The 26,221-nt window shown below is 50.8% G+C and overlaps 1 long non-coding RNA gene across 1 annotated transcript in view; it reads left to right on the top strand.

Annotated features, from left to right (window-relative positions):
• Positions 1-6,935: 6,935 nt before the first annotated feature.
• LOC138259132 (uncharacterized) overlaps positions 6,936-26,221 on the top strand; it is a 92,703-nt gene continuing 73,417 nt past the window's right edge. The window contains exon 1 of the long non-coding RNA XR_011198646.1: positions 6,936-6,999. This is a non-coding gene — a long non-coding RNA (uncharacterized lncRNA). The remainder of the gene's footprint in view (positions 7,000-26,221) is intronic.

Genomic DNA, 26,221 nt, shown 5'->3' with positions numbered 1-26,221 from the left:
GAACACCACTACCTGCACATACTTTTGTGATACACTACAGCCTACAAAGGGCCAAACTGTGCTGGCCATTAATGTAGTGTGGTGTGTATCTATACGTTCTTCCATTTCTCCATTTAATGTCCTGCCCTTTTTAAACCTGTTTGCATATGTTACACTTATTTAACCTTGCCTACCACCCCTCGTATGGATTTTACCCTTCAAATGAGGAGTCTACGTTCTGAGTATGTAGAGTACGCTCCAAGTGCGTATAATCTTCACTCAGGGCGTAGAGTCTGAAGAATGGCCGGAACCCAATGAATTTCTACAGGAAATGACACAGAGGAAATGCAAGGCAGAAAGTTCATGACAGGAAGTTGCAGGTAGCCATTTTATTGTTCTTCTGAGTCATCCCCACCTACAGATAGCATCCTCTGCCATCCTGCTGCTCTGTGCATCCTAAATGCTCCCAACATGGCTGAGGCAGTTGATGAGAGTGCACCCCCCTTTAGTGAATGGGCATTGGACATTTTAGTGGGGGGACAACTACCCTCAGCTTTTTAGGGGTCCCGAGGACTAGCTGAGCAATGCAGCACAGGCCTGACTCTGGGCCGACATTGCTCAGCGCTGCAGTGCAGTGAGCGTGTACTAATGGCGGACCAAGACGTGCCGCAAGCACTGGGAGGACCTGAAATGCTGGGCCCGACTGAGGGACCTGGAACTGTTGGGCCAGTCCTCCCAGCCCCATATGCACTGGCCAGACTTACGCCACTATAAAGGAGAGTCCTGAGGACAGCCCGGCTGACCCTCCATGTCCAGCTGGAGGAGTTGGAGCAGCAGTGACCTGGTAAGTGTATGGGCTGCATGATGTGTCTGTCACTATGATGTGAGTAGTGATTGAGCTGTGCCATCATGTGTCTCATATCACCATATACACACTTTGAGCAATTGCTGGAGCAGTCATAAGGCCAATGTCTCATTGGAGCCCATTGGATGCACAAACCAGGGGGCATCCTGGGAATGTTCTGAACACTACTGGAGAAATCGGGCTCACTTGTGTATTTGGAGGAAGAAATGCTATGTCAACACCATGACTGGTGATCCGAGGGCATTATCACTGCTGGGTGCAAGGGCAAAGGGATGGGCCAGACAATGTCCAGTGTGGGGTCAAGATGTTATTTTAGGTGTGGGATGTGGCATCATGCATGCTTTTTGTGTGTATTTTTTATCATTGTAAAGTATTATTTCATGTATCTTGGAGTAACGGCTGACTTTTGGATACCTGTCTCACACAAAATGGTACCAACATTCCAAAGTAAAAACAAATTCACACGTCTCCACAACAGTGGCTCATATATATATAAGAGCATTATTTGATTTTGTTTCTCCATTCCCAATGGACGGTATTATTTTATTTTCATTCTATTCATATACATATAAAAAAAGAAAATGCCCTGTGTCATGTAGTTCATTGTATTTTTCTGGGATCGAAGTATGGAAGTATACATCTGGAGTGGTTTAGCTATGCCGTCAACATGATACCTTTGTACACAGACTGTTCTGCAACCACATGTAGCAATTGACTATCATCAACTATTACTCCACTCAGTTTAAATGTGGAATATGTCTTTTATTTACATTGTCCTTTGTAAACATATTTACAGTGCTCAAGGGGGATCTCCTTTGCTCCTTTTGGTGGTGAGGAACGTTGTGAGGGTGGGCCTTTCCTGGGGTTCAGGGGTGCAGGTGGGTGTGATTCCTGTGCAGGGGTGTGCATCCTGGACAGTGGGGTGGTGGTTCCTGTACAGGATGGGGTAGGGTAGGGTGGGCATCGTGGCCAGCGGTGATGGTTCCTGTACAGTGGGGTGCATACTGGACAGGGGATGGTGGCTCCTGTGCAGGGGGAGCTGCATCCTGGACAGGGGGTGGTGGTACCTGGACTGGGGGGTGGTTCCTGTATGGGGGCCATCCTGGACAGGGGTTGGTGGTTTTTGTTCAGGGGTGGTGCATGCATAGGGGAAGGACGTGACTGTGTATTGGGGGGCGTGTACAAGTGGAGTCTTTCCTTCGTAGATTGATGGTGACCCTATGCAGGTGTCCTGAGCTGGGGACTGGGGTGTGGTGGTGACCTCCGTGCATTGACTGTGAAGGCTGATTTGGTATCATTTTGAGTATCCCCTCCATCTTCTTCCTAGCCAATGCATGGTGTCTTGCACACTGTTGCTTCTGTATGCCCTTGATGTCATTCAGCCTCTTCCCTATGACTTTCCAGGATGTATCCGTCATCTCCAACACCTGGGTCATTCTGTGCACCAACTGTGGGAGTTGGCGCATGCCCTGTAGTGAGGCAGAAATGTCAGTGTAGCTTTTGGGCCACAAATGTCATTTCTCACATCTGACTGCTGTTGGAAGAAATCCTCATCCTACTCTCTACCATTAATATCTGCCAGCCCTCTCCACCTGGGATGGCCTTGGATGCGACCGGCAGGTCCACCAGCAGGGTGGGGGTGGCAAGTGGGAGGTTGTGAAGAGGAGATGTGACCAGCAGGTCCACCAGCAGTGCAGAGGGGCAAGTGGGAGGTTGTGAGGAGGAGATGTTTGCCTAGGGACTATCTGTTCCTCACCGGTCTGTCATCTACCTCAAATGTTGGAAAGAAGGCCTGGGAGACACTGCCAGAGTAGATGTGTGTAGGGGAACCAACACGTCTGACCCAGATGTGAGGGCTGTGAGGAGGTGATGGTCGTTTTGTGGTGTGTGAGGACTGGGCACTCATTGCAGATGTAGGAAGATGAACCATGCTGACCAGAGCAGAGAGCAGATGTAGGCTTTGATAGTATGCTGCGTTGGTCAACAGTAGTGCTCAGGGGATCGGCCTCTACATCCGTTGGAATCAGGCCCTGATCTTCCCCCTCCTCTACTTCCTCCTCCTTCTCCTCCTTCTCATGTGCATTTCTGACAGCTGACAAGGCAGCTGGGAAGAGGAGTGGGTTCTCCCCTCGGATTGCCCAGTGCCTGTCACTGATAGATGGTCCTTCCTTCAGACTCCAGTTATCGTCCTCACCACCTGTAAGACAGAGGTTGCAACAGGCTAAGTATTTTCCTTAATTTGCCATACAACAATAGGCGGTGCAACACAGGGATTGAGTCAAATTATCTTCACTTTAAAAGATGTTCCACATGTGACCTGGTTTGTGTGCACCCACATATGATACCTCACACTGTGGCATTGAGGTGTTCAATGCAGATGTGAAATGCAAAAGCAAACTCACCAGTTCCAACCACAGCTCTGTGTGGCATTGAGGTCCCCCTTGATGTCAGCTCCTGGACTGGGCTCCTTGAGTGTGTTGCAGAAGATATGGTCCTTGATCCAGCAGCTTGTAAAAGAGGTGACACCATAGTTAATGTCCTGCATGATGGATATGTGAAAATTCACACTGAACACACACATCACTGATTATGTTGGGTACATTTTACACACCAACTTCAGATGTAATGCTAAAGTGGCAATATCCTGTCATCCCCTTCCACAAGGATTTGGTTATTGTACATGGGTAGAATATCAATAGTCTACAACACTGTATGGCATGCTTACCTGACAGATGGATGGCAGTGGTTTTGACTGCTGCAGCCAGGATGCCTCCTTAACCCCCTGGATGGTGTCATCCGTATTGCTGAAGTAGTCCTGACAGCAGCTGTGATATAACATTCATATCCGTAACTAAGTGCAAAGAATGATGGTGATGATTCTGCATGTCAGAGGCATAAACCAGTGATCTACAAGTTACAGGCTGCCCTCATATCAACCAGGTATCATGCTTACAGGCAAACATATATTTGGGGGTTACTGAGAGCTACAGTACAGAAACAACTAAGGTGTCCTTCACTTCCTACCTTTGGACACACCTTAATTTTTTAGGGGCATCATGCATCCTACGTATGATGTGGTATCTGCTAATTTGTAAATAAATATTCCAAAACATGCAGAGCTGGTTCATCTTTGCACATCAGATTGTGTCAGTGCATTGCAGGGTAGATGTTTGATATACACAATTATCAACCAAGGAATGGGTAACATTCATTCTAGTCCCCTCTCCCTCCCCCAGGCAGGATAACATTGCCCATTGTGGACTGTGAGGTCAGCCATTTCTCCTCTGCACTCTTTCTGGCCTGTGTTCCAATGTACGTAAACAACATCATGGTCTATTTTATCTGACACTGGATACGGTTATGTACAGCACACATCCTGAAGTCATGTATTTCTAGTTTTACTCATTTTGATTATGGGGAAGGGGAGGCAAAGTAAAATATTAATTGGTCTGGGATCACACAATTTGGTCAAGTGGAGAAGCTGGGCTGATCCCCACCTTTACTAGTTTCATGTTGTGCAGTTCACCCACTAGATGGGCTTCAGCTCTTCTACACCCACCTTGCCAGCCACAACCCCATTCCGCAAACACAAGCCTGCTTGTATCAGCGCACCCCTCATTCACATCATTACTTTAGCTATTTGTTACTGGGAACTTGTCAGCAATTATCCATGTCATGGACTCACAAACAAGTTGTAACTACTCCTCTCTGAGAGACTTGTGGACATATCTATGAGCCCCCTCAAGGCCCTGGATTATCACTCTTTGTACAACTCCAGCTACGCACACTAGTACATCATGTCTATGAGGCCACAGCAAGCCACTGCATGATTTGGAATGGCCTCCTAGCTTTGGAATGTGCCAAGGCTGGACACATCACAGTGCTGCCTTACATTGCACCTGAGTGGCATTCCGTGAAGGGGGGTGTTATTCCCACACAACAACTATTGATTGTGACACTTCCCAGAGTGACAGAACCATGTACGCCTGGGGAAGCACTAACACCTCCTGAAGTGAGTAATAGTGACTTGTAGCATGTAGACTTTCTGTGCTGACCTACTCAAAATCCACCTACATGAGGGCCAATTGAACCCTTAGGGAGGTTCTCCCTGCATACATTTTGAGTTGAGCTTACATTGGCCAACATGTTAGGATGTGGTATACACTTATGAACCATATGTGAGCATATGGAGATGAGTGACAACAGTGATATTAGACACACAACACATGCTGCTGACATTTGAACCACAATTTAGGAGAAGGAGCATTTGGTATAGTTATTTTTATGTATCCATACCAGTGTCTGGCATCCGCCCAGTGTGTTGTACCTGACCAGATGTCACACTTATACATGTTGCAGAGGTCACGGCAGGCTGGGTCCTTCTGTACAACATCACAGGGCCTACAATGATATGTGTGTTTTCAGTTTACATTCTAGTTGACATGTGATATACAGAATTAACTATTTATAGATTCCATGTTATATACCTATGAGGTGACTGATCACAAAGCAGAAGTCATTGCCATCTCCTGGCCATATTTACTCACCAATTTGTGCGGATGGTATGAGTTGATGTGGTCCGTGGCGTTGCCTCCCTGATGGTGCAGGGGCTTCTGCTCCAGTGTGTGACTGCACTCTGGCTGTATGTGTCAACAAAGGAGAGAGGTCATCATACACAACCAAGTTATTTGAATATGTGCAACCTGTCACATTCATAAACGATTGCATCTACATGCCACCTGCAGTGGTAAGTGAATGAAGGACATTAGCTATTGCCTTTTACCAGTATCACGTGGGTGAGGCAGCAGTATTGGGCCACTGTTTGGGACTGGGGAATTTAAAATTGCAATTTCCCTCACAAACGATTCTGGAACTTATAGTGCAATGGACCAACTGAGCTACATGAGAGTCTGACTCACCATGCAGATTGCACACAATTGGGGCAGTATTCATGATCACGTTTGTGGAGTATCACTCACATTGCTTATTTGGTGTCATTTTTAGTATCATCACATATTACCTGGCACCACATAGAGGTCATCACTCACAGGCAGCCCATGGAGCAGGTAGGGGTCCAATGAGGGAAAATACGTCCCTCTCAAGTGGGGTGAGTTGGAGGAGTGCTCCAGTTGATACACCAGGACAAGCTCTTGCCACCTCAATCCTGGTGTAGATCTCTTTCACCCTTCTCTTCTAATCCTGCAACTTCTTTTCAATGTCATTCACTGTCCGTATGTCCTCCTCAATGTAGTGACGGCCGTGGCCAACCGCTGCCATAGGGCTGCCTTCTCTGCGGAACTGCTGCTCTAGGGTCGGATACCATACAGTCTCTTGTAGTTCCTGATGATGTATTGGAGGATCACAGTGCTCTCCTCCACTGTGTAGTTCTTCTTCCTCCTTGTAGGTGGCCTGACTTTTGTAGATGCAGAGCAGACAGGCGCTGTGTTGTTGTGGATAACCCAAACTTTGCTTTTGGGCTGCTTTTATCTGTTTTTTTGGTGCAGAGTTGCAGGTGGCATTAATAATGTGCAGGTGCATGTATTACAATGATTCTGGCCCAAGATCGGATGACCTATCCAGAGTGCAGATGATCCAACCCTGAGTGCGGACGTAAAGCTATTACTCATAACTTACCTTTGTTAATACCAAAAAGTTGTAAATTTAGACTTTTGGTCTAAACTTAGAACAAAAGTCTAAGTTTACCTTTGTGAATCGTGCCCTAGGAATTTCAAGTCAATCTTCAACAACCAAATAAACTAGGGCACACCACTGGTCTTCACCAGAGGTATATATAAGTGTAATGTCACTCCACTCAACAGTTTGATTTTACATTTTGTTGAAATGACTTTACCATCTTAAAAAATGCAGATACAATTTTATTAATCCCAGGTAATGTTTTACCCTCCCTTTGTTGTAATCATTCTCTCTCTTTCTCTCGATCTCTCTTCTCTTTTTCTACCTCACTCTCTTTTTCTGTGTTCTGTTTTTCATGCCTCTCTTTTTCTTCCATTTGTCTAGGGCCTGTGTATGATTTATTTAATGATGACTAATACCCCATTATCCCACTAATAATCTCTTTTCAATTTAATACAGAGAGAGTTTACGTGCTTTCTGCTTGCATTGAAGACTTTCCTGTTTGCAAGCTGCTTCAAAAGGTAGACTTATTTTCAAATTTATAAATGATTTAGGTTTTTATTTAGGGGATACTTGACCTTAACAAATATAACTTTTGGTTCTGCTTCCACCCCAATAAACATGTCTATGAATAGGGGGTATTTTTATGTTTCCTAAATAACTATCCAGCCGCCTCTTTATTATGCTGTTAATATAGCTTCAATATATCCGTATAAGTTAGGGACGTCTGTATTATCTAGAACAGTGGTTCCCAACCTGTGGTCCGGGGACCCCTGGGGGTCCGCAAAGCCTCCTCAGGGGGTCTGCGACTGCTCAGAAAATTAAATAATATTAACAGATTAGGTTCCTATCTTTCAGTAATGACTCAGTGGGGGTCCCCAGGTTTCAATAATGATTCAGAGGGGGTCCCCGGGTTCCAGTAATGATAAAGTGGTGGTCCACAGAAGTCAAAAGGTTGGGAACCACTGATCTAGAAAAGACTGTTAAATCTACGACTGGACTCTTATATTAATTTTCCGACTGATAAATGAAGGAATTGTCAAAAGACAACAAATGATTTTTAAAAGGAAAAGCATACAGCATCCTGCTTACCTGAATCTCGTAATAATATAGTAGACAGCCGGTACAGGCATGTATTTTCTGGCACTGATGCTTAAGCTTCACGTCGATTTCTATTTTTTTTCTCTTCAGTGTTAACAACTCACCAAACAATGTTACACAAAAGGCTTTTGCACCAGTTTTTGTTGTCTCTAGGGCTTCTCAGGTGTTACAAAAGGGACTATAGACTGTGCAAATGCAGAGTTCGTCTCCTACAATTAAAAGAGGGCATTTCACATAATTTGAACAGGGGCATGTGTTCATGCAAATGAGTAACTGCTTCTTTACCCATGCAACAGTCGCATTTATTTATACTTATGTAGTTATTTATGTGTATATGTTTACTTAGCAATCGCAATATGACATTTGGACAAAATGGCGTGGGAAACACAGGCTAACGTGCGCTGCTCCGGAGATAGAGCTTAGTTAGTGCATTCCTTGGGGAAACATTTTAAACAGTGCAGTTAGGATCCAAGTGACAACCCACCCGCCGGGGTGCAATCACAGATTACACAGCTTGAGTTCCCGGGCCTACTGCAAAGTAATTCTTCGGGGTGCTTTTTTTCTGCTAGCTCACACGAGAATCATCCCCTTTACCACGCAGTCTTTTCCACGCCTGCCTGTACCACATATCCTTTATGAAGCAGATGACTTTACCATGTATGCATTTACTGTAGGTCCATTTACCACACATGGTATGTATAGGTAACTGTGTGTCTCTCTCTCTCTCTCTCTCTCTCTCTCTCTCTCTCTCTATATATATATATATATATATATATACATATATATATGTATATTCACTAAAAAAACAAAGGTTACAGGGAAGGTCTTTTTAAATTCTATTTCCTAACTATGACATCTCTGTAACCTTTGTTTTGTTTAGTGAATTTCTAGGGTTTTTGTAATCATTAAAATAAAAATGCCCATTGCAATGCACTGGGTGGGGGGCGGTGGAGTTGAATGCAGGCCAATGAGTCAATGTCTCTACCCCATTCCTCCTGCCCTCAGTGACTCGTGCCCTAAGGTAACTATAACTTGCACCCTTGCTATGTACTGCTAATTACCCTAGATATTCATCACTCATGACATCTTCTCTGACATCATTGATAATATCACTGTAACATTTGCAGCAAAAATATTGATAAGAAAACTGCATGGCGAGGGCACGAGTTATAGCTACCTTAGGGCACGAGTTATAGTTACTTTAAATAACTCTAACTATAGCAGCTGAATTTTTATGGTTTTGTGTGTGGAAAATGTGAACCTAACTATAAAACTATAATGTCTCTGTAACCTTTGTTTTTTAGTGAATATATATATATATATACATTCACACACAAACATACACACACACACATATCTATCCACCTATCTATCTATCTATCTATCTATATACATATGTATGTTCTCTGAAAAAAATAAAGTTGAAAGTGACATTATAGCTAGGTTTTTCACCAAATCATGCCCTAGAGTAAATTTAGCTCGCACCTCTGCCATATACAGTGTTGTCTTCAATTATGTCATTTCAAATGTTACAGTGATGATATCAATGATATCATAGAAATGTCATGAGTGTTGTAATATGTAAGGTAATTAGATTTATAGTTACTTTAGGGCACGAGTTATAGTTACTTGATATATCTTAACTAGTGATTGTTAGTTGTTTTGTTAGTTTAAATATGTATGTTTAACACTTCATTTCCACCTAACTATAAAGCCATTTTGACAGTTGTTTTTCATGAGGTTTTTTTTAATAACATAAAGTATGCTGCCCATCACCAGGGACAGCATGGGGTTCGACACAGTGCCTGGCCTGGCTTTGTATGTTACTCTGGTGAGTTATAATGATAATTGTGTGCAGAAAAAGTAGCTGCTCCCCTGGTAACATACAGCCTTTTCCAGAAAGTGATTTACCAAGGAACAAAAGAGTAATGATCTTTTGTGACCACTGTCATGAAAAACACCCCATGTCTATGCACTCCACAAGATGGGGCATGTGCACAAGGGAGGAAGGAACAAGACCTTGAGGATATGGCTGCAGGATGTTTATAAGTGGCAAGGCAGGTGGACTCTGCAGGACCTTCCACTTTTGCAGTTTCGAGTGCAGCAGTACTACCAGCCAGGACATTTGGTGCAGTATCTGTACCTGCTGCTGGGACTGTTGTGCCTGTGGACATGTTGACATGTTGAGGCAAGACAGGGACATATTGGAAGAGTATGCTAGTACTGCCACTTACTGCCTCCTGTGGCACAGTGTCATAGAGGCTCAGGAGTGAGATGCCAACATTAATAGTCAGCATGTTATTACTCACCAGTGCCCATTTGTTAGAAATCGGGTCTTTGGTTGGCAGTCAGGTTACCCCTTGTCCAAGCAAGGACCCTCACTCTAGTCAGGGTAAGCCACACACAATCCAAATTATCCTGTGCCCACCCTCTGGTAACTTGGCACTTAGCAGTCAGGCTTAACCTGGAAGGCAATGTGTAAAGTATTTTGCAATAGATCATGCAATAACACAGTAGAACACCACAAAAATACACCACACAGTGTTTAGAAAAATATATACTATTTATCTGGCAAGATGCAGGTAAAAAACTATCAAGAATCAATAAGTATATGTTAGAATATCACTGTAAAAATGATATAAAGGGGGTCATTACAACATTGGCCATAAATGCTGCTTACCGCCGTGCAGAAGCCCGCCAACACACTGCCGCGGAATTCCGCCACAGCTATTATGACCCACAGCTCGGAATCCGCCAAAATCCAGACACCCACACAAGTCCGCCACACCAGAGGTCAGTGATAAACTGGCGATAACAAAACCTCCACCATCACGCCAACAGGAATACACCCACACTATCACGACCCACGAATCCACGCGGCGGTCTTTCAACCGCGGTATTCCATTGGCGGTACACACCGCCGCGCTCAAAATACACACACATTTACAAAACACTACCACATTGGACAATTCCAAATACACACACCTAATACACATACACACACCACACCCACACACTCAATACAATATAAAACACACACCCACATCACCCACAAACCCTTACGACCACAAATTTAGACGAAGGCCAGAGAGAAAACACAGCAAAGACAACCCCACCATACAGAGGCACACAACACCATCACACATACACATCCACGCACAAAACACCACACACCCCTAAACATCACCCCACACATCACAACACACACCACCTCACACATCACCCACACCACCCCATGGCACCGCAAAGACACCCTAGGTTTTCTGAGGAGGAGCTCATGGTCATGGTGGAGGAAATCATCCGGGTAGAGCCTCAGCTATTCGGATCACAGGTGCAGCACACCACCATAGCTAGGAAGATGGAGCTATGGCGCAGAATCGTTGACAGGGTCAACGCAGTGGAACAGCACCCAAGAACTAGGGATGACATCAGGAAGAGGTGGAACGAGCTACGGGGGAAGGTACGTTCCGTGGTCTCAAGACACCACATCGCGGTTCAGAGGACTGGGGGCGGACCCCCACCTCCTCCCCCACAACTAACAACATGGGAGGAGCAGGTCTTGGCTATACTGCATCCTGAGGGCCTCGCAGGAGTAGCTGGAGGAATGGACTCTGGTAAGTCCAATCTTTCACTACTTCATCCCCCACCCTACCTGCATGCTGTCACATACCCCCACCCTCACCCCCATCACTCCAACTCCTCACGTATGTCCCACTATCACAACCCACCCATCCCAACACCAAGCCCTGCATGCAACACCAAAGCATGGACACCCATCACCAATGCATGGCCACTGCACATACCCACACACACCCCTAAACAATTATCACACAAGGTCCTACACAGGAATGCAAGCACTGGGGTACAGGGTCACCCACCCATTGCACACCATGGCACACACAGATGTAATAATTACGCCTTTACACCCCTGCAGGACCCCTACCCAACGTCACCGGAGAGGAGGTTCCAGACATGTCCACTCCCCCCACAGAAGAGGCCCACAGTGATGACAGCAGCTCTGTCCTACTGGATCTAGATGACCAGCCTGGCCCATCTGGGACCTCGGGACAGTCGGTTCCCCTCACACTGGCACAAGCCACAACAGAACCTCCCCTCTCTGGAAACACCAGCACAGCACCCACCCAGCGGCCCATACCTCTGTCCCCAGGATACGTCAAGCAGCAGTGTGTCCACCACTACAGGGAACCCAGGCTAACCCACCACCCCAAGAACAGCAGGGACCTGGGGGCAGTGGCAGTGGGCACACGGTTCAGGGGACAGAGGCCCAGGAACACAGGGGAACTGGGAGGACTGCTGTGCAACAGGGGGATGACAGGCCCAGGGAACCCACTCTCCACAAGGCCCTCTCCAACATCATGGGAGCCTACCACCATTCCCAGGAGACGATGGCAACGATACTGGCCAAGTTTCAGGAGACCTAGCGGCTGCAGGAGGAACAGTATTTGGGGTTCAGGGAGGAACTCAAAACCATCAATACCACTCTGGGCACCATTGTAGGGGTGCTGAAGGAACTCGTGAACACCAGGAGGGACACTGTGGCACAACAAGGGGCCCCTGACACTAGCCTGGTCGATGAACTGCCCACCACCTCCGCCGCGCCAGTGGACAGGAGGCACCGCCACAGGACCACGACACCAGCACCCCACCCCCTGCAGGTGGAGAACCACCCCGCAAGCGGTCCCTGAGATCCAGGACAAAGACAGAGAACAATGCCAAGACCCCCGCCAAGAAATGAGACCACCCCGATTGTGATCCTTTTGTCCCACTTTGTCACCCTGTCCATCCATCAACTGCCCCACTCCACTTCACTTCCTATGCCCCTTTGGACAATGCACCTGCGAGACTAATAGACTGGGCTCTGCCATGGACATTCCTCCACCATCACCCCTGGCCATTTTACAACCCCCTCCACTATTTAGCACTTAAATAAACACCCTTAAATCACAAAACTATCTGGAGTCAGTCTGTGCTTTCGAAAATGTGTATTTGCAATAACTGAGGAAAAATGCAATATCCATTGTATTGTCAACATACCTATGCCACACAGCTCTAGTCCATGAGGAAACAAAGCAGATGTCACACAGTGGGACCCACATCTGTGAAATCGAAAGGGAAAGTGACAACTCAGGGTCCATACACTGGGTGAAAGTGACAGACAGATGATAGGTCTTACAATTTGATCAGATGTAGGAGGTGGTGATGTCTTCTTACCTGTGTCTCACTGGAAGTATTGATGAATCACAGTGTTTCTGTTGTTGATATCCTCTTCTTCTGGTTCCTCGTCTTCACTGTCCACAGGCTCCACAGCTGCCACAAGACCTCCATCTGGATCATCTGGACCATCCTCCTGCAGAAAAGGCACCTGTTGTCGCAAAGCCAAGTTGTGAAGCATACAGCAGGCCACGATGATCTGGCACACTTTCTTTGGTGAGTAGAATACGGAACCACCTGTCATATGGAGGCTCCTGAACCTGACCTTCAGGAGGCCGAAGGTCCTCTCTATAACCCTCCTAGTTCGCCCATGGGCCTCATTGTAGCGTTCCTCTGCCCTTGTCCTGGCATTTCTCACGTGGTCAGTAGCCATGACAGGTTGGGGTAGCCAGAGTCACCTGCAAATGTCGAGGGACAACTGTTAGAAACACACTAACCCTTAGGGACAACCCCAGACACTTAGTCACGCTGTATAGGGTCCATGTCCTCACCTAATAGCCACACACGGTGCCTCTGGAGTTGCCCCATCACATAAGGGATGCTGCTATTCCTCAGAATGTAGGCGTCATGCACTGAGCCTGGAAACTTGGCATTCACATGGGAGATGTATTGGTCGGCCAAACACACCATCTGCACATTCATAGAATGGTAACTCTTCCGGTTTCTGTACACCTGTTCACAATGGCACCAATGATGTTGGGGATATGTCCCAGGGCATAGAAGTCACCTTTCACTGTAGGGAAATCCTCCACCTGAGGGAAAACGATGTAGCTGCGCATGTGTTTCAGCAGGGCAGACAACAATCTGGACAACACGTTGGAGAACATAGGCTGGGACATCCCTGATGCTATGGCCACTGTTGTCTGAAAAGACCCACTTGCCAGGAACTGACAGCACCTGCACTAGAGGGGGGATACCTGTGGGATAGTGGATAGCTGACATCAGGTCCGGCTCCAACTGGGCACACAGTTCCTGGATTGTGGCACGATCCAGTCTGTAGGTGACAATTACATGTCGCTCTTCCATTGTCGACAGGTCCACCAGTGGTCTGTACACCGGAGGATGCCGCCATCTCCTCACCTGCCCCAGCGGATGTGCTCTATGGAGGAGAACAGCGAGCAGAGGGTCTGCCAACACTGAGGTACGAAAACACAACTTTATTGCACACATTTTTCAATCCGCTATGTCCCTGTCTTAATGTGTATGCAAGGCCTAGATATGTGTGACGTATTTAAAAATAATGCCATGTGGCCCCCTGAAATGGCGGCTGCCTGATCTGTAATGTGGGACAAGAGGATATGAGGTAACTGCGCTGGCGTTGTACACTGTTGTGGTAGGCCGTCGAAGACCGCGGCGCAATCCTGCATTGGTTAACATTGGACCCTATGGGTCCCAGGAGCCAATGACGATTTACGCCGGCGGTGACGGTACGCGCCGCCGTGGACGTGACCGCCATTTTCTATCTGTTCACTCACTTGATACCTGATCTTCGACCAGAGAGGACCTACACTGCAAGTGCTGCTGTGACCTCAGTCTGGAAGAGACAATGGCTCGTGTGTCTGGGGAAAGGGCACCTGCCTTCACCACGGAGGAGTTGGAGAAACTAGTGGATGGGGTCCTCCCCCAGTACACGCTACTCTACTGTCCTCCAGACAAACAGGTAAGTACACTGTGAGCATGCTGTATGGGCAATGCCTGTGTGGAGTGGTGTGGATGGAAGATAGGGGGTGTAGAATGAGGCGTGCATGAAATGACGGTGAGTGCATGTGCGTTATGGCAAGGGTAGGAACGCGGGCCAATGACTGTGACGGTCCGGACGGTTATATCTTCTTCTTTTTCCCTGTACTATTCCTGGAGGTCAGCGCCCACCAGAAGAAGGATATTTGGCGTGCCATCGCCAAGGAAGTACGGACCCTGGGGGTCCCCCACAGACGGAGCACCAACTGCCGGAAAAGATGGGAGGACATTCGCCGCTGGAGCAAGAAGACGGCGGAGGCCCAGCTGGGGATGGCCTCCCAACGTGGGAGGGGTACCCGTCGCACCATGACCCCCCTGATGTTCCAGATCCTGGCGGTGGCATATCCGGAGTTGGATGGGCGCTTGAGAGCATCACAGCAGCTACAAGGGGGTGAGTACACTCTCATTCAGCTGAATCAGTGTGCATTACGAGGTGTCTGGGTGGGGGAGGTGGGCTTTGGTTTCCCCTAGGCCAGGGTGAGTTTAGAAGGCGAGGTCCCTTCGTAAGGCAGGCCATGTGGCACACCCCACCAGTGTTCAGAGCCAACTACACCTAGTCAGGCTCGTGTGACTTCCATGTGTGCTGCAATCGGGCATAGGCCTTATACCCCATGTCCCTGTGATTAATTAGGGAACTCTAAGTCCACGGCGAAGTGCAGAGGTCTTCTGTGTCTGTAGTGTCTGCCAACAGTAGCGGTATTGCATGCACTCAACATGTCTTTCTTCTGTCTTCCCCCACCCCCCTTTTTTTGGTCTCCCTGTTCTTGTGTGCAATAGCATCATCAGGCAGAGGAGCAGTGGCACCGGAGCAGGAGGGAGCTGCATCCCACATGGCCCTGGAGGGCGAGACATCAGAGTCTGAAGGCACCAGTGGGACGGAGAGCGAGGGGAGCTCCACGGCGGGGACAGGGGCTGAGACCAGCGACACAGACTCCTCCTCTGATGGGAGCTCCCTTGCGGTGGCGGGCCCCTCTGTGCCCCCGAATCTACAGGTACAGCCGCTACCCCCCCCCTACCAGCACAGCCCTCCCAGCAGCCCCTCAGTGTGTGCCCCGTGGCCGCTCAACCAGGAGGGTGGCATCTCCTTTGCCCCAGTCACCTCAGCCCCTGCCACTGTCAGCCCTGCTGCCCTCAGTGAGGAGGCCATTGACCCCCTCCGATCCCTCACTGTTGGGCAGTCTACCATTCTGAATGCCATCCAGGGTGTAGAGGCAGTTGCAACAGACCAATGCATACCTGGAGGGCATTCATTCTGGTCAGGCAGCCCAACAGCGAGCTTTTCAGACTCTGGCCTCAGCACTGATTGCAGCCATTGTCCCTGTGTCCAGCCTCCCCCCTCCAGCTTCCTCCACCCAGACCCAAACCCCTGAACCTCAGCCTATCCCAAGCACACCATCAGACCAGCATGCACACACCTCAACACACAAGGGAAGCTCAGGCAAGTATAAGCACCAAACATCCCACAGGCACTCACGCAAGCATCATACCCATGCAGACATACCAACAGCCACTGCCTCCACGTCTCCCTCCTCCCTCCCTGTCACATCTCCACTCACACCTGCATGCACTACATCTTCATCCACTACGTCCATCATCAGCACACCCATCACCACTCACGTGCACTCACCACCCCTACTACCATTCACACATCCACTGTGTCCTCTCCCAGTGTGTCTGTGAGCCCACCTCCCAAGGTACACAAACGCAGTCACACACCCACCCAACAGCCATCCACCTCACGACAGCCTCCAGCCCATGCACCTTCATCCAAAGTCAGCAAACATACAACTCCTACAACCACTACCTCTTCCTCCACTCCCAACCCCCTCCATCTACCCGTCCCAGTGTGTCTAAAAAACTTTTCCTGTCCAACCTTGACCTCTTCCCCTCACCTCCCCCACCCCTTCAGTCCCCTAGGGCACGCCTTTCCAGGTCCCAACCCAGCACCTCAGCCACCACATCAGCGGGAACAGTGGTGCCAGCAGTAACCGGCTTCTGGAGTTCACCAAGCAGCAGGGCAGCCAGTGTGCCAAGGAGCCAGACCACGGACAGTCCCCCACCTCAGAAGCATAAGAAGTTGACCACTGCCCAGAGGGAGAAGGGTAAAACACCTGCCACCAAGGGCTCTCCCAGGACTACAGTTGGGTTTGGGAAACAGCTGCGCCACCATCCAAGGTGGGGAAGGGGCACAGAAAGAAAGGAAAGTCGCAGCCAACCTGCACGGCGGACAAGACCGCCACCAGCACCGCTGCCAAGAACACCGCCGCCACCAGCACCGCTGCCCAGGACACCGCCGCCACCAGCACCGCTGCCCAGGACACCGCCGCCACCAGCACCGCTGCCCAGGACACCGCCGCCACCAGCACCGCTGCCCAGGACACCGCCGCCACCAGCAACGCTGCCCAGGACACCGCCGCCAGCAGCACCGCTGCCAAGGACACCGCCGACAGCAGCACGCTCACTGAGCCACCCACCAACACCGCAGGCCAATAAGCGCTGCAAGCACCGCCGATAATGAGGCCACCACGAGCAGGATGAAGCACTCTGGGCACAAAGCCCCCTCCAGAACCAGTGGAGAAAGGCATCCACTACCTCTGTCCTTGGCAGGATGAAGCACTCTGGGCACAAAGCCCCCTACAGAACCAGTGGAGACTGTTATCCACTTGAGAGACTGTGGCTTTGCACTCCCCAGGATAAAGCAATGGGCAAACCACCCACTGGAGAGACTTGAGAGACTGTGGCTTTGCACTACCCAGGATAAAGCAGTGGCCAGACCACCCACTGGAGAGACTTGAGAGACTGTGGCTTTGCACTACCCAGGATAAAGCAGTGGCCAGACCACCCACTGGAGAGACTTGAGAGACTGTGGCTTTGCACTCCCAGGATAAAGCAGTGGGCAAACCACCCACTGGAGAGACTTGAGAGACTGTGGCTTTGCACTCCCCAGGATACAGCAGTGGGCATTGAGCCCCCTTGTGGATCTGGCGTCGTGCACTCATCCAGCTGAGGTGCCCCCCCCTTCTCTTCCCCCTGAGGTGCCTGTTGTATTTCTATCTGATGCCCCTGCAGTGTTCTCTCCGTTTTGATTGGGTATCTTGTGTGGGCTTCGCCCATGCATTTTGGGCTCAGTGGTCCACGGACTATAAATGGTGCAGTACCTGGATCTGTATTCTTGGTGTATATCTTTGTTAATAGTGTATATATATTTTTGAGTACTGGATTTTAATTGATTACAATCGTTACAATCATTTCCTTTTGTCTTTGCATTCTTCCAGGGCGGTTGGGGGTGTAACTGTAATGTACCAACATGTATTAGTATGTGTGCTGTAGTGGGTGAGGTTGGGGGTGTTGCGTGTGTGTGTCACTCCCTTTTCCCTCCCCCCTGCCCTGTGTCGTAGGTGCAGTACTCACTGTGGTCTTCGCCACCGGCATTCGTGCTCCTGGTAGAGGAGTAGGAAGACAAAGGCAGGTAGAATATGGAGTTCTGGCTCCATGGCGTCCTGGTTCCTCATGGAGTGTGTAGAGGTGAGCGTTTTCCCTTCCAAGTCCTGTTTCCGCCGTGTTTTTGTTTGCGGTGAATCCGCCCCGGAAAAGGTGGCGGATTGGCCTGTTGTAATACTGTGGGCGGTACATTGTCTTCCGCCTGTCTGTTGGCGGTGACCGCCACGGTGTTTGTTTGTACCGCCGTGGCGATCGGAGTGTTAAAGTGGCTGTCTATGTTGGCGGTTTCCGCCATGGTCGTGATAAAAAAAAAATCCGCCGGCCTGTTGGCGGTTTTACCGCCGCTTTAACACTGAACGCCAGGGTTGTTATGAGGGCCAAACTGTCTTTAGTCTTTAAAATGCAATATGGCCCTCATTACAACCCTTGCGGTCAGTGATAAATTGGCAGTAATACCACCAACAGGATAGCGGTAACTACCGCCAAATAATGACCATGGAGGTGCAAACTCAGATAGATAGCCACCTTACCACACCGACCGCGAGGGCACAAACAACACCCACCATGGGGGCAGCTGCCTACAGCCAGGCGGAAGTCAATGTTCCGCCCACCATATCAAGAGACACGAATCTGCCACCTTTTCCGGGGTGGTACCAATGACATCAAAAGCCTGGCGGAAACAGAACACAGAAGGGAAAGGACTCAACTTTGGAGACACAGGGAACAACCACGCCACCATGGAGCCTGAACTTCAGATCTTCCCAATGATTTTCTACGTCCTGTTCCACCACAAACACCAACGACAGCGAAGACAACCAAGATGAGTACAGCCGCCTAGCACACAGGGGAGGGAGGGAGGAAAAAGAGAGTGACACCTACACGCACAACACACATCCCCACCCCCAACACCATACACACAATCAGATGCAGTAATAAAACAGGAATTGATGAAAGTGAGTGTAATAATATAAATACAGTAGAAATACGAAAATTCAATCTAATGGTATATACATATGTACAGTTCAAAGGACACAGCCCAGTCCTCAATGTGTGTGGGCCACAGCCCAAAGTCCAAGGCCCCACCTGTCACCTGCACCAACACTGCAGGGGCATCAGTTGCAAAATAGGCAGGCCCCTCAGGGGGACGGGGAATGGGGGGCATCTCCGCCGGCAGGTGGAACAACACCACTGGTCCTGGAGGGGGCAACATGCCCTGTGCTTGGTCCTGGGGAGTGCTAGGCCACAGTCTCTCAAGTGGGTGACTTGCCCACTGGCTCTGGAAGGAGGCATTGTGCCCCGTTCTTCTGATCCTAGGGAGGATGGGGTGAGTGGGTGTCATACCCACTGGTTCTGGAGGGGGCATTGTGCCATGTGCTTCTGATCCTGGGGAGTGCAAGGTCACAGTCTCTCAGCTGGGTGTCATTCTCATAGGATTTGCAGGGGGCAGGCTGCACAGCAGCCCATGGAGGCAGGACTACAGACCATCCGCCGGCAGTGACGGCTGCTCAGTGGTGGTAGTGGTGCTGCTGCAGCCGCTAGTGGGGGGAGGCTCCAGTCCATCCCCTGCAGCCTCGGATGGCTGCTTACTGGTGGTGGTGGTGGTGCTTCTGGTGCTGGTGGGGGGAAGCTCCAGCCCATCCCCTGTAGCCTCGGATGGCTGCCTACTGCTGGTGGCTGTGCTGCTGGTGGTGTTGGGGGAAGCTCCAGCCCATCCCCTGCAGCCTCGGAAGGCTGCCCACTGCTGGTGGCGGTGCTGCTGGTGCCGGTGGGGGGAAGCTCCAGCCCATCCCCTGCAGCCTCGGACGGCTGCCCACTGCTGGTTGTGGTGCTGCTGGTGGTGGTGGGGGAAGCTCCAGCCCATCCCCTGCAGCCTCAGATGGCTGCTCACTGGTGGGGGTGGGGGTGGTGGTGGTGGTGCTGCTGCTGCTGCTGCTGGTGAGTGGGGGGAAGCTCCAGCCCATCCCCTGCAGCCTCAGATGGCTGCCCACTGCTGGTGGTGCTGCTGGGGGGAAGCTCTAGCCCATCCCCTGCAGCTTCAGATGGCTGCCCACTGCTGGTGGTGGTGGTGCTGCTGGGGGGAAGCTCTAGCCCATCCCCTGCAGCTTCAGATGGCTGCCCACTGCTGGTGGTGGTGGTGCTGCTGGGGGGAAGCTTCAACCCATCCCCTGCAGCCTCAGACGGCTGCACAACCATGGTTGGTGGTGGGGGCTCCAAGTCCCTGCACCAGGCCCCTTGTCCTTCTTGCCTGCTGGTGCAGGCCCTTTGACCTTCCTGACAGCAGCTGGGGATGGCAACTTGCCCTTCCGGGCAGCACTTGGGTCAGGCTCCTTGCCCTTCCTGGCAGCAGCTGAGGATGGCTCCTTGTCCTTCCGGGCAGCACTTGGGTCAGGCTCCGTGCCCTTCCTGCCAGCAGCTGGGGATGGCTCCGTGCCCTTCCTGGCAGCAGCTGTGGATGGCTCCTTGCTCTTCCTGGCAGCACTTGGGTCAGGCACTCTTTCCTTGAGGCTGCCTGGTGCCCTGGATCCTTTACCACCACGAGTGGGTGTGGAGACTACTAGGCCCGTGGACTGGGTGGCTGAGGTGCTTGCCTGGGTTTTTGCCACCCTGGCCAGACGTGAAGGACGGGGGTAGGGGTAGGGAAGAGGTCAATGGCGGAGAGGAAAGGTTTCTTAGGGACACTGGGGTGAAAAGAGGGAGAAGGTTTGGGAGTAGAGGAAGAGGGAGTGGTTGCAGGAGGTGTCTATCTGCTGTGTTTGGGTGCAGGTGCATGGGTTGGATGCTGTTGTGAGATGGATGGCTGTTGGGTGTCTGAGTGCTTGCCTTTGTGTACCTTGGGAGGGGGGACAGACACAGTGGGAGAGGATACGGGAGGTGTGCATGGCTGTTGTGGTGGTGTCTGCCAGTGAGGTGTGTGTTCTGCTAGGTGTGGTGGTGATGCTGGTAGTGGATGATGGTGTAGTGGATGCAGGTGTGAGTGTAGATGCAACTGGGAGGGACGGGGAGGAGGAGTGGGACACAGTGGAGGCAGTGGATGTTGGTTTGTCTGCATCTGGATGGTGTTTGTGTGAGTGCCTGTGGGATGATGTGTGGTGCTTGTGTTTGCCTGTGCCACGCTTGTGTGTTGTCTTGTGTGCATGCTCGTCTGCCTGTGTGCTTGGGATAGGTTGGGGTTGAGGGGAATGAGATTGGGAAAAGGAAGTTGGAGGGTGGAAACAGGGACAATGTCTGAGAGGAGGCCAGAGCCTGGATTGATCTCTGTTGGGCCACCAAGCCAGTGTGAATGCCCTCCAGGAATACATTAGTCTGTTGCATTTGGGCTGCCAGCCCCTGGATGGCATTCACAATGATTGACTGCCCTACAGAGAAGGATCGCAGGAGGTCAATAGCCTCCTCACTCAGGGCAGCAGGGCTAACTGGGGCAGGGCCTGAGGTGCCTGGGGCAAAGGAGATGCTCACCCTCCTGGGTGAGCAGGGACGGGCAACTCGCTGAGGGGCTGCTGAGAGGGTCGTGTTGGAACGGGGTGGCGGCTTTTCCCTTTAGCTGGGGTGGTCAAAGAAGTGTCTGCCACCACCAGCTTCCATCGGAGGAGGTATCTGTGTCTGAACTGTACCCTCCTGCCTCTGCCATAGTGCTCCCCTCGCCCTCCGACCCACTGGTGCCCTCACCTTCGGTGGACTCTGCCTCCTGGGTCCTGTGGGATACAGCTCCCTCCATCGCCGGTGCCTCTGCTGCTCCGCCAGATGATGCTAATGCACATAAGGACAGGGTGACAAAACAAAAAGGGAGGGGAAGAGACAAAGGATACACTTGGTCAGTGGCTGCACCAACACCACCGTTAGTGTACACACCACCATCACACACAGGGAACAGCCCTACGCACTATGCAATGCACTACCAGTAATAATGCTAGCCACCAGGGCATGGGGATGGGCACATGCCACCAACTGCAGCACACCTGGGACCCATACAGCCCTGACCATTACTGGATGCCTACAATCTAGGTAGCAGGATTATCACTTCAGAACCCTGCCCAACATGAGACCTACTCTGCAAAGTCAGGCCTGGCCTAGAGGCACCCACTGACACACATCCCCCACCTCGGTACCCCCTACCATGCGTAAGTTGTAATGATGGGAACTGTACTCACCCCCTTGTGGCTGCTGTGATGCCCTCAAGCGCCCATCCAGCTCCGGATAGGCCACCACCAGTATGCGGGCCATCAGGGGGGTCGGGGTTCGACAGGCACCCCTTCCTCGTTGGGAGGCCATCCCCAGCTGGGCCTCCGCAGTCTTCTGTGCCCAGCGTCTCAGGTCCTCCCACCGTTTCCGACAGTGGCTGCTCCGCCTGCTGTAGACCCCCAGGGTCCGCACGACTTTGGCGATGGCACGCCAAATACCCTTCTTTTAATGGGCGTTGACCTGCAGAAAAATACACACAGGAAAAGGTATCAGTCAGACCGTCCTGCCTGTTGCACTTATGGCCCACCATACCCCTTCACATCGCCATTTGCACACACTGGTCCCAGCACCCAAGCTCCACGCCACACAGGGAACATCCATCAACCCCCCTATATGAGGCCTTCACACACACCACTCCATGCATTCATGCCCCATGCACCGTGCTCACAGTGTACTCACCTGTTGGTCTGGAGGCCCATACAGCAGTCCGTACTGGGGTAGGACCCCATCCACCAGTCTCTCCAGCTCCGCCGAGGTGAAGGCAGGGGCCGTTTCCCCAGTTAAATGAGCCATGGTAGGTTCCAGACACAGGTCACAGCAGCACATGCAGTGTAAGTCCTCTCCTATGGAAGGTCAGGTAGCAAGTGAGTGATCAGATAGAAAATGGCGGTCACGTCCGCAGTGGTGCATACAGTCATTGCCGGCGTACATCACCTTTGGCCACTGTACCCCCTAGGACCCAATAATAACCAATGAGGAGTTGCACGGTGGTTCCCGACCGTCTACCACAACGGCGCACAATGTTAGTGGAATTACCTCACTTCCACCTGTCCCTCCACACAGGACGGGCGGATGCCCTTTCCGGGGGAAGGGGGACAGGCCCTGGATAATAACTGCGTCACAGTTCAAAATTGGACATACAGGACAAATGCCACTTATACATTAAAAATTAACATAATGCATTGTACTGTTGTGGCTACGATGTACAATTTGTGACTGCCTCCTTACTCTTTTGCCCCATAGATTGCTACTGCTGCGGATGAACAGGAGATGGAGACATACCCCCGTGTACAGACCCCAGGTGGACTTGGCAACAATGGAGGACAGGCACATCATCCTCACCTGTAGATGTGACAAGGCCACAATCACAGAGCTGTGTGCACAATTGGAGCCTGACCAAATATCTGCAATCCGTCACTCCACTGGGATCCCCCCTCTTGTGCAAGTCCTGTCTGTGCTCCATTTCTTGGCATCTGGTTCTTTCCAAGCGACAGTGGGCTTGGCAGCAGGAATGTCACAGCCAATGTTCTCAGTAGTGCTCACAAGAGTGTTTTCTGCCCTGATTAAACACATGTGCAGCTACATTGTTTTCCCCCAGGTGGAGGATTTGGCCACAGTGAAAGCTTACTTATATGCAATGGGACATATCTCCAAAATCATTGGGGCAATTGATTGTACACATATTGCATTTGTCGCCCCCGGCAAAATGAACAGGTGTTCAGAAATCAAAAGAGTTTTCACTCGATGAATGTCCAGATGGTGTGCTTGGCAGACCAGTACATCTCCCTTGTCAATGCTAAGTATCCAGGGTTGGTGCATGATGCTTTTATGCTGACGAATAGCAGCATCCCAAATGTGATGGCCCAACTACAGAGGCATAGGATGTGGCTAATAGGTGAGCCCTGGTCCCCACCCAGTATAAGTTGGTGTATGGGTACCCAAACCTATCATGGCTACTGACCCCTGTGAGGAATCCCAGGACAAGAGCAGAAGAACAATACAATGAGGCACATGGGCTAGCAAGAAGGATTATCAAACGTACCTTTGGCCTCCTGAAGGCCAGGTTTTGGTGCCTCCATCTAACAGGTGGATCCCTGTGCTACTCACCCAAGAAGGTCAGCCAGATAATCGTGGCATGCTGCATGTTGCACAACCTGGCCCTGAGACCCCATATGCCTTTTGTCTAGGAGGAGGAGGCTGGAGATGTCTGTGTGGCAGCAGTGGACCCTGTGGACAGTGAGGATGAGGAGGCAGAGGATGAGGACAACAGAACTGCAGTGATTCAACAATACTTCCAATGACACACAGGTAAGACAGTGTTACTTCATATTTCATTGTCATTTTATGGTTTTTCTTTGTCACTGGCATGCTGTTCTTTCCCACGTCTATGCCCAGGTGGTTCTCCTTCTGCAGAGGGAGGGGTGCTGGTGGCCTGTTGGTTCTGTGGCGGGGCCTCCTGTCCACTAGCGGCAGTGGAGGTGGAAGGCAGTTCAGATGTTTGGCTAGTGGCAGGGGCCCGCTGTTGTAAGACTGCCTCCCTCATAATGATGGCCATGTCTGGCAGCACCCCTGCAATGGAGACCAGGGTGGTGTTAATGGCCTGCAAGTCCTCCCTGATCCCCTGATACTGTCCCTCTTGCAGCCGCCTGTTCTCCTGCACGTTGGCCAGGATCTGGCTCAGTGTATCCTGGGAATGTTGGTATGCCCCCAGGATCTCGGTGAGTGCCTTCTGGAGAGTTGGTTCCCTGGGCCTGTCCTCCCCCTGGCGCACATCACTCCTCCCTGCTTCCCTGTTGTCCTGTGCCTCTTTCCCTTCCCCTGAACCATGTGCCCACTGCCACTGACCCCATGTCCCTAATTGTCTTGGGTATGAGGTGTGCCCTGGGGTCCCTGTAGTGGTGGACTCACTACTGATTGACGTGTCCTGGGGACAGAGGTATGGGTAAGCCGGGTGGGTGCTGTGGTGGTGTTTCCTGATGGGTCAGGCTCTGTGGTGGTGTGTGACTGTGCCTGGGTTACCGACTGCCCAGAGGTCCCTGATGGGCCGGGTTGGTCATCCAGATCCAAGCGACCAGAGTTGCTGTCATCCCTGTGGGCCTGTTCTATTAGGGGACTTGATAGTGCTGGCACCTCTTCGCAGCTGACATTGGCGGGGGTACCGGTGGGGTTGTAAATGCAGTGTTATTGTTTCTGTGTGTGACATATTGTGCATCAGTGGGTTGCCTGTTTGGTTGTATTTGCCCTGGCAGCTTTCACTTGTGTAAGTTGGTATGTGGTGGGATAGCTGATTCTCTCTAGTGTGCATGCTTTAGTGATAGGTGTCCATGCAGGTCTGTGAGTGGTGCCCATGCATTGGTATGGCATACAGGGCTTGGCATTGGGATGAGTGATATGTGATGGTGGGGTGTGTGGGAGGTGGTGGAGTGATGGGAGTGAGGGTGGGGTGATAGTAGTAAAGTGTTGACTTAAGAGTCCAGTCCACCTGCTACTCCGGCCAAGCCCTCAGGATGCATGATTGCCAAGACTTGCGTCTCCCATGTTGTGAGTTGTGGGGGAGGAGGTGGGGGTCCACCGCCAGTCCTCTGTACAGTGAGTTGGGTGTCTTGCTGCAATGAAACATACCTTCCCCCATAGGTCGTTCCACCTCTTCCTGATGTCATCCCTGGTTCTTGGGTGCTGTCCCACGGCATTGACCCTGTCCACAATCCTCTGCCATAGCTCCATCTTCCTTGCAATGGATATCTGCTGGACCTGTGCTCCAAACAGGATGATTTCTTCCACCATGACCCGTAGCTCCTCCTCTGAGAATCAGGGGTGTCTTTGTAGTGCCATAAGTGTTGTGAGTTTTGTGGGTAAGGGTGTGTAGGGTGATGTGTTTGGGTGTGTGATGTGGGGTGCATGGGTGGTGTATAGGTGATGATGGTGTGTGGCTCTGGTCTTGTCTGTGGTCGTGGTGTCCGTCTCATGGCAATGGTTTGTAGTCGTAAAGGGTTGTGGGTAATGTGGGTGTGTATTTTATAGTGGTGTGTGGGTGTGGTGTGTGTATGGGTGTCAGGTGTGTGTTATTTGAATTGTCCAATGTAATGTTGTTTTGTATGTGTGTGTGTGTGTGTGTGTGTGTGTACCGCCAATGGTTTAACGTCATTGAATGTCCACCATGGTGATTTGGCCGTAATTCTGTTGGCGTAACGGTGTGGGTTTTGATACCGCGGGTTTATCACTGACCTTTGGTGTGGCGGAATTGTGTGTGTGGCTGAATAGTGACGGATTTGT

Source organism: Pleurodeles waltl, chromosome 2_1 (genome assembly GCF_031143425.1).
Source record: "Pleurodeles waltl isolate 20211129_DDA chromosome 2_1, aPleWal1.hap1.20221129, whole genome shotgun sequence".
Taxonomy (NCBI): Eukaryota; Metazoa; Chordata; class Amphibia; order Caudata; family Salamandridae; genus Pleurodeles; species Pleurodeles waltl.
The sequence above is the reverse complement of the archived record's forward strand: the minus strand, read 5'-3'. Positions and strand labels throughout refer to the sequence as shown.